Source organism: Rattus norvegicus, chromosome 11 (assembly GCF_021556685.1).
Source record: "Rattus norvegicus strain SHRSP/BbbUtx chromosome 11, alternate assembly SHRSP_T2T, whole genome shotgun sequence".
In the NCBI taxonomy this organism is placed as follows: Eukaryota; Metazoa; Chordata; class Mammalia; order Rodentia; family Muridae; genus Rattus; species Rattus norvegicus.
The window spans coordinates 66,387,779-66,397,716 of NC_141544.1; the positions used below are offsets into that span (position 1 = coordinate 66,387,779).

The 9,938-nt window shown below is 39.1% G+C and overlaps 1 non-coding gene across 1 annotated transcript; it reads left to right on the forward strand.

Moving 5' to 3' along the window:
* The first annotated feature begins 4,911 nt into the window (after positions 1-4,911).
* On the forward strand, positions 4,912-4,971 carry LOC120095721 (U7 small nuclear RNA). The gene has a single exon (XR_015633777.1). It is a non-coding gene; the product is annotated as a U7 small nuclear RNA (small nuclear RNA).
* Positions 4,972-9,938: the final 4,967 nt, after the last annotated feature.

Consider the following 9,938-nt stretch of genomic DNA (forward strand, 5'->3'; position numbering starts at 1 on the left):
AATATGGGGAAGTCTAGTTCCAAACAAATGACAGATAGCATTTTTTGACTAATATGAAATTGTTCTCATAGCTGAAAGAGAAGTTAAGATGCAATAATAATTACTTTACAACACAACTTTTAGCAAGTAGATAGGCCATTATTGAGATTGCTGTTTTGCATCAAACCTAAGTGTTCAGAACTAATCTTTATGAAGTACCTGTATTTTTGCTTCCTCTTCTCATTTACAGCATTCTACTCCATAGTTTAATAATGACCTATTTGCCGTTAAGTCTGCAGCTGGATTCTATCCTGGACGTGCTAACAATATATAAAGTCGGAAATTCCCTAGCTTCACAGAGTGATGGAGTAGCTGGATGTGTCAGGAGGTGTGGAAATTGGATGGACTCACAATATGAAATAAAAGAATCATGGCTTTGTAGAGAAGAGGCCAAAAAAATGTAAATGAGCAAGTCTAACACTTTTTCAGAAATATAAAATTAGGGTTTAACGACCATGCAGTTAAACCTCAGAAGTGCAAGGGATATCTTTTCCCTCCCAGATATGAGACCAGAAACTGCTAAAAAATTATTGTTAAAGAACATGTTTGTGACCTAAATTTGTGTTATTACAGATGTCTGAAAAATAAAAGATGACAAAATTCATAGACCCAATCATGTTTTGTGGTAGGAAGGCAGGGTTCCACAGATTAGCTAGCAGTGTGTCTGGCTTGTATATAAAATTATGTAAACTCATCTATTAGACATGTTTCCTTTATGATTTCTTTTACAGCATGCCTCAAGTTGCAATCTACATAATTTCTTAGAATTTATTTTGAAATAATTTCAGATACATAGAAAAGCTTTTTAGAATGGAGTTCCGTGTATGTATCCTTCATCTAGATTTCAAAAACTCTTATTATTTTGCTGCATTTGTTTGCTAGCAAACTCCATGTTACTCCTTTAACCCTTTACTTCTCATTTCACATTTTAATAATCTTCCATTATTTCATAATTGATTTGATACTATCAAAATCAGAAAACTCAAAATGATGACATGATTATATAAGCTTCAGACCTTGATACACTTTTCTTACTACTACCACCAGAAATGCAGTATTTTTTCTCCAGTTCAGAATTCAACACTTGATCCCAGGTTGTACTTCAGAAGTCATCAGTCTTTAAGCTTGGAGACATTAGCTTCTAAACATCTTATGATGCTGCTGCATTTTTTTTAACATTAAAAAAAATCCAAGACTAGATCTGGCATTCAAGAGGAAGGAATTCTGAAACAATGTTCATTTGTTAATGGCTCCTTCTGTTTTCTTGAATTCATTTAAATATGCCTGCTAGTATCATGTTAAGTGCCTAATACTCTCTTTGCAGATTTCAGTTTTTTATCGAGATAAAGTCTCATGTATTCTATGCTTGCCTCAAACTGGAGAGGCTTGTAGGTGAGGATGTCCTTGAACTATTGATCCTCTTGCTTCTACTTTTCAAGAGCTGTGATTAGAGGCATGTACCACTACATCCGGTCTTACGTGTGCCAGGCAAGTACTTTACCAACTGATTTATATCTTCAGATTCCTAGATTCATGATTTGAAATTATTGGGCCATTGAAATAACTCAGTGAAGGTTAAAAACACTTCTGTGTAAACTTGAGAACCTGAGTTTGATTTTTGAAATCCATGGTGGAAGGAGAGAACTGACTCCAGAAGATGGTCCTTAGCTCTCTATACACACATCATAGTATAGTCAGTCCACTTGTATTCACACAAATATCACCTGTATACATGAACACACACACACACACACACACACACACACACACACACACACACACACACACATCATGCACCCATGCAGATACACCCATGTACACTAAATTAAATAATGTTCTCTCAGTTGTCTTCATTTTGTCTATTCTTTTTTTGTCTGTAAATTGCAGTCAAGCAGTTATGTTATGCATGAGAAGCTGGTAGTTCTCATGGCAAAAAGAGACTGTTACAAAAAAGAGACATGTGACAAAAGACTTAGAGACAAAGGCAATTACAATGCGCAGTGCAACAGGCCAGCTTCTGATCATGTAGGTGTTCTTGGCTCCCAAGACCCTTGAGAGTGCTGTGGAGGTAGGAACAGGTAGATGCGTACTTGAAATGGATCTATTAAAGCTCATGCATAGGCTGCTAATGCATGTATTAACAGTGTCCCAGAGAAGAATGCTGTCCTTATTATCTTTGTCATGGAAAAAAAGAACAAGAAAAAGAAAAAGAAAGAAAATCCTAGAGGAAGACGTGGTGCTTTCCAGAGCTACTCCTGTACAAATATCCTAGGAAAGAAAGTCCAGCCAAAGTGCTGATAACAAGGTTATTCTAAGAGCTTATGGAGGACTGACCCAGGACTCCAACTGCATATGTAGCAGAGAATAGCCTTGTTGGGCGTCAGTGGAAGGGGAAGCCCTTGGTCCTGCCAAGGGTGGACCCCCAGTGCAGGGGAATATGGGGGGCAGTAAGGGGGCTGTATGGGGGGAATAACCATATGGGGGAGGGGAACAGGAGGGGATGGGGGCTTATGGACAGGAAACCGGGAAGGGGAATAACATTTGAAATGTAAGTAAAGAAATATATCTAATAAAAATTAAAAAGAAATAAGAGCTTATGGACTAACTCTCAACTGCTGGCCATTCTGCTGTTTTATCATTGGCTATGCTTATTCTCAGTGATACTGTATATTGACTTTCACTGACCTGTGCAGTTCTTGTCTGTGGTACCTGAGACCTGACGACCTGAAAGAATGGGGCAGGCTACGGTCTATCGGTGTAGACAACCTTATGCTTCTGTTTTAGTGTTCTCTTATACGTGAATGAAACAGAAAAACAGTGATCCAAGAAAAGTTGTTTGAGTTCAGAAAAACCTAATTAGAAAAATCATAAATGGCAGTAAGCACATACTACATATTGATAGAGAAGCCCTTTCCCAGAGCTTTGGGGACAGAGTAATTTAAACACAGTTGCCTGGCACATACTATGGATGATCTCTAGGAAGGCATGAAAGCGAGGCAGAAGGTCATATCCAGAGTCAGGGCACACTGAGGACGGCACTCAGCACATCCTTTCATCAGATTTGGGTTCTACAGCTATGTCCTTAAGTCCAACAAGAATAAACATATCTTATAAATTGAATGCAAATATTTGCCACCAAAGGCATGAAATCACATCCAAGGACAATCCAGGGAACACAATCTTCATTAAATTATTTTTACCTCATAGTTATTGAAAAAATTTCATCAACATGATTTATGCTCTAAATTTTTTATTTTGTATCCTTGTGTGCATGGTGTGTGTACATGCTAAGACATTCACGTGGAGCTCAGAGGACACCTTTTGGAGTATATTCTCTCTACCATTAAATGGTCTGGGGGAATAAACTTAGATCATCAGGCATGACTGTAAGTGTCATTACTTGTCAAGATATCACCTTAATTTAATTCAATCCTCCTGTCCCCAAGACAGGGTTTCTCTGTTTAACCCTGGCTGTCCTGGAACTAACTCTGTAGTCCAGACTGGCCTCCAACTCAGAGATCTGTCTGCTTTTGCCTCTCATGTGCTGGGATTAAACATGTGTCACCACCAGCCTAATTTTTAAATTAGCTTTCAAAATAGCACATTTCCATATAAGATTTTGTTTAACCCTATGCCCGCTTCTTCCTGTCCCCCAGATCCCCACTTCCCATCCTGCTTATATTCTCCCACCTCAATTATTCTCCCTTCCATTATCATAGCATGTGTGCCCTAGCACCCTCTCACCCTTCTCATTAAGGTACTTGAGGCTCTTTGGAAAGCTTCTCTCATCTCTTTTCCAACATACCTTATTTCTTCTGGTACATATTTCTTTTTTAAAAAATTTATTTTGTTTGTATGAGTACACTGTTGTTGTCTTCAGACACACTAGAAGAGAGCATCAGATCTCATTACAGATGGTTGTGAGCCACCATGTGGTTGCTGGGAATTGAACTCAGGACCTCTGGAAGAGCAGTCAGTGCTTTCAACTGCTGAGCTGTCTCTCCAGCCCCACATATTTCTAATAATCATGCGAGGATGGCTAAAGCATGATGATGAGTCTTGTGATTTGAATGTGAAATACCCATCCTAGGCTCAGGAATGTGAAAGTTCTTGATGGTTGCTAAGTATAAAGCTTGTTTGTATAATAATAATGGATATATTTTACTTTATGTTCTTCCTTCTGGGAAATGTCCTCTCTGCAGGTTAATAACTGCATGATATTTAGGAGTAGCATGAGTAGCATGATCCCAGAAATCCTGAATATGTCTCTGTGATGCTGAGACCTAAGGCTGTGGGAATGAACTCTGAAAACATGAGCTCAAGAATACATAAATTAATATAAGAGCTCTCTTTTACAGGATTGCTCAACTATGCAAAATACAAGGATGCAGTATGAATGGTATGAGGGGTTTCACAGGCCAAAATGAACAGAGGCAGCTGCACTAAAGAGCCAGCTTGTCAGAAAGATATTAAGGAAGTAGATAAAGAGATTTATGGAGTGGCAATCTCAGGGCAAGATCCCATACAGCTGAATTTACTGTTTGTACTTACAAAGGCAGGCAGATTTCTGAGTTTGAGGTCAGCTTGGAACAGAATGAATTTAGGTCTAGTTGTGGTAGGAATCTTGATCTCAGGATGGGATCTTGCCCAGGTAGCTTATTGTTTATGCTTACAAAGGCAGGCAGATCTCTGTATTCAACTGTTATGTTAAAAAATGTACTTGCTGTCTTTTTGTAAGGATTAAGAAGCTAATGCTATCAAATGCTGATTCGTGGGATAATCAGAAGGGAAACTGGGTAAATGATTGAATTAATATATAAATAAAAGACTGGGATTTGGTTTGTAAGAGATGAGCTGTCTGGAGAGCTATTGCAGTTTTTTTTTTATTGGAATTTGTCTAGCAGGTTTTCTGATGTTGATCAGAAAACTAAAAAGCTGATTAGACATCTGACAAGGTTCTTTTACAATTTTTCTCTAGCAGGTTTTCTGACTTTGGCCACAAACATAAGAATTTTTTTCTAGCAGGTTTCCTAACTTTGGTTGGAAAACTGGAGAGCTATGCCAAACAGAAACCAACCAACTAACCAAAACCCTGGAGATCTATTTGAATGTCAGATGGTTTCTATTTCTCTGAAAATTAAAGGAAACACAGGGCATATAAAGGAAGTGCTTGTAAAAGAAGCCTCTCGTCTTGATATATTAAAGAAGCAAAGTAGATGTTTGCGTGTGTGTGTGTGTGTGTGTGTGTGTGTGTGTATGCTATTTGTAGGTTTAGTATATATCCAGTTCCTTTTTCTTCTATAATACATAACAATTTTAGCACATTTATTGTGAGTGTGTGTGTGTGTGTGTGTGTGTGTGTGTCTGTGTGTGTATGTATGCTATTTGTAGGGTTAGTAAATATCCAGCTCCTTTTTCTTCTATAATACATAACATTTTTAGTACATTTATTGTGAGTGTGTGTGTGTGTGTGTGTGTGTGTGTGTCTGTGTCTGTGTGTGTATGTATGCTATTTGTAGGGTTAGTAAATATCCAGCTCCTTTTTCTTCTATAATACATAACATTTTTAGTACATTTATTGTGAGTGAGTGTGTGTGTGTGCTCGCGTGTATGTGTTTACTCATATGTGCCAGGGTGGAATATGGAACGTGGAGGTCAAGACCATTAGTAGAAGTCAGTTCTCTCTGTACTTGTATCTTGGGGATCAAATTTAACTTCTTAGGCTTGATGGCAAGCACCTTTACCTGCTGAGCTATGATGCACCTTTAAACTCATTAAAATAAGTTTTTATTCACAGAACTTGTTAAAAACCTGTGGTACTGTTAGTAATCACACTGTTTGTTACTTCTACTTCATGTTTCACTTAGGAATTTGTCATTGTAAAAATGATTCATTAATAGGCTGGTGACATGGCCCTTTGGGTTGAAGGCATCTGCTGCTAGGACTGATCACTAGAGTTTGTTTCCCAAGACTCACACAGCAGGAGAGAACCAACTTTCACAAGTTACCCTTTAACTTCCATATACATGCAATGGCATGTGTACAACACACCCCTCAAATAATGTATTTGCAAAAGTTTACAAAAGTTTATATTGGTTTTTTTGAGACAGGGTTTTTATGTGTGAACTCACTTTGTCGACCAGGTTTGCCTCAAACTCAAAGATCCTTCTGTCTCTGCCTCTCAAGTGCTCAGACTAAAGGCCTGTGCCACCCCATCCAGCGCATATTATGCATATATATGATTTATTTATTTTATGTATGTGAGTACACTGTCACTGTCTTCAGCATACCAGAGGAGGGCATTGGATCCCATTACAGCTGGTTGTGAGCCATCATGTGGTTGCTGGGAACTGAACTCAAGATCTCTGGAAGAGAGTCAGTGCTCTTAACCACTGAGCCATCTCTCCAGCCCTTATTAAGTATATTTCAATGTGCTTCTTTATTCAGTTTCTGTGTGGAAAAGAGAAAGTTTGTGTAAGACAAATACTCAGAAATTGAATTGCTGAGTCACAAGGTTTGACTATTTCAGTTTTTAGGGATGCTGCAAAACTGCTGACCCAAAGTGTTCGGTTTCTCACTGCTCTTGACAGCACATGTTATTGTCTAGCCTTTAATCTTCATGCTGAAAGCAGTATGTCCTTGGTGTGTATGTGCGTGCATGCGTGTGTGTGTGTGTGTGTGTGTGTGTGTGTGTGTTTGAGAGAGAGAGACAGAGAGACAGAGAGAGACAGAGAGAGACAGAGAGAGAGATTGCTTTCTGTTCTGCTCCACTGACATATTTGTCTAATCTTACAGAAATAACGTACTTCAGTAATGACTATGGCTTTCTTATACATTTTTTCATTATTGGGAATTAAATGCAAAATCTTGTGCATGCCGGGCAAGCACATTATTGCTGAGTTAGAGCCTCGGCCTTTAAGGAATGTTGCTGTTAGCTGGAGCCCATGCTTTCTGTCACACAGTGTTGCAGAATGTCACTGCTTTAGCAATACTGCTTTTTTAGTTGTACTCACTTCTTTCCGGTATCAGATCCTTCCAAATTTGTACAAGCTTTTGCAAGTGAGAGCATGTTTATTAGATACATTTATATGTATGTTTTAACTTACAGATATAACTATATCTGTATTTTGTTGTGCTCTTTATGGAGGTTGATTTCTGTAACATCCTTCTTAGTATTAATATAGTATAATATATATAACAGGTAGATGAATAACTGAATTCAGAAGTAGATATCTACTCCAGTCTGTCAGGAAAAGTGGACAGAGGTCTCATTGGGCCATGCATTAACTTGCCCATTAACTCAAAACAATTTTTTAGTTTTATAAGACTTCCATGAAGGCATTGCTAGTCAAGCAGAATCTTGAGTTTTGTTTTGTTGTTGCTTTTTTGTTTCTTTCTGGAACATAATTCCAGTGGCCATTCTCTGCCACAGAGCCAAGGCAGAGTTGATCAGAGCAGCAATAAGCAATGTTTGAGTATTGTGGAGCACTGAATATTTGCATGTACTGGTTAGTTTTTATTGTCAACTTGACACAACCTAGAGCGACTTTGGAAGAGGGAGTCTTAATTGAGTAATTGACCAAATCAGATCATCCTATGTCTATATTTGTTATAGATTGTCTTCATTGATAATCGATTTGGAGGGACCAGCTCACTGTGCGTAGTTCTATCTCCCCCTAGGCAGGTACACTTTTGTTATATAAAAAATATTAGCTGAAAATATTCCAGTGTGTGAGCAAATTAAATGACATTAATGGCCTCTATGTTACCTGGCCTAGGTAACTGTTACCTGGCTAGCTTGCCATTGTGTTTTGTTACTAATAAAAGGAAATTTTCCCATATATTTCTGCTGCTACTAGGAAACTTTCTCATGCCCAAGTTGATTACATGTTCTGTGCCCATGGAAACTAATCATGATAGAAGTTAGAACTGCTTTGTATGGTTAACTACAATAAGCTTGGACCCAAACCAACTACCCAGCAGCACTCCATACACCTGTATATGAGCTTTTTATGGAGTTCACTTTTATACGCTGCCCCTGGGATGGAGCCCAACATAAGAGAGACACCTGTACCAATATAAGAAACTATTTGGAATAAGACTTCCATTTTGAGTAGGGATAGAGTAAAGTTTAAATTCCTAAGATGTCCCTGGGAACTTCATCCTTCTGGGAAGAAAGAGAGAGACATGTATATGGGTAACTGACATCCTGGTTGGGAAGTTAAGACATAAATATTAGACACAAATTCCCTGTCACAGTTGAATATCCCAATGAATGCAAGCAGATTAAGTTTACAACAAAGACATGCTCCTAAGGAAGTCCCCTATCCCTAAATCTTGATTGGTGGACTATCAAGACACAGATATTTATGGATTTCAGGCATTAAAAGTCCTATAGGATCTTGACTTAACATCACAGTCAGCTCCCAAGTCTGACCAACCTGTGACCCTGATCTATCAATTTTGGGGTGTGGCATTCAATAAACCAGATCTATTTGACTGAGATTGGTGTCTGAGTGGTTTGTGGGTCAATTCCAAGACCCCAACATTCTATGGTTTCTGCTTTACTTCCAGCTAATCTCCTGCCTTAACTTCAATGGTAACCTGTCACTTGGAAGCATAATATTTAAAAAATCTCTTTGTTCCCAATTTGCTTTTGATTGGGGAATTTATCATGGTAAAAGAAAAGAAAAGAAAACATAACAACACCACTTGCATATTGCCTAAAGTACAAATTAAAACTAATTCACTAACACACATGGTATGCACTCACTGATAAGTGGATATTAGCCCAAAAGCGTGGGATACCCAAGAAACAGCAATACACAGAACATATTCAGTTCAAGAAGGCAAACCAATATGGGAATGCTTCAGTCCTTAGAAGGAGGAACAAAATACTCATGGTAGGAAATACAGGAGCAATGAGTGGAGCAGAGACTGAAGGAAAGTTCATCCTAGGACTGCCCTGCCTGGGGCTCCATCCCATATGAGGTCACCAAATCCAGTCAGTATTGCTGATACTGAGAAGTGCTTGCTGACAGGACTCTGATATGTGTCTCCTGAGAGGCTCTGCCAGAGCCTTATTGATACAGATGAGAATGCTTGCAGGTAACCAATAGACTGAACATGGGAACCCCAATGGGTGAGTTAGAGAAAGGACTGAAGGAGCTGAAGACAGTTGCAACCACATAGGAAGAACAACAGTATCAACGAGCCATATACTCCAGAGTTCCCACGGTCTAAACCATCATCCAAAGAGTACACATGGAGCAACCCATGACTCCAGCTGCATATGTAGCAGAGGCTGGGGGCTTATTTGGTATCAATGGGAGGAGAGGCCCTTCATCCTGTGAAGACTTGATTCCTGAGTGTACCAGAATGCCAGGGCCTCTCCTCCCATTGATGCCAGATAAGCCAATCCTCTGCTACATAAGCAGCTGGAACCACGGGTTCCTCCATGTATAGGAAGAGTAGCTTTCACTTAGAATAAAAGATGTAGATTAGGATCTCATGAAGGGTTAGGGATAATGCCATTGTGCATTTCTGAACTGCAGCCTGAGGTGGTCAGTCAATAGCCAGAGAGATTTTTGAAGCCCTTATCTAATGGGCTCATAGAGGAAGCCCTCTTTGCTCCAGGTAATAACAGTGTGTGTGTGTGTGTGTGTGTGTGTGTGTGTGTGTGTGTGTGTGTGTGTGTGTGTATCTGTGTATATCTGTCTGTCTATGTCTGTGTGTATGTGTGTAAGGATCATTTAAAATGACTACCACACTTTTTTGTTTCAGACATGGTCTCACTCTATAACCCTGGCTATCCTATAACTCACTCTGTAGACCAGGCTCGCTTCAAATTCAGGGCCAAACTGAATCCACTTCCCTCTGCCTCCTGAGTGCTGAGTTTA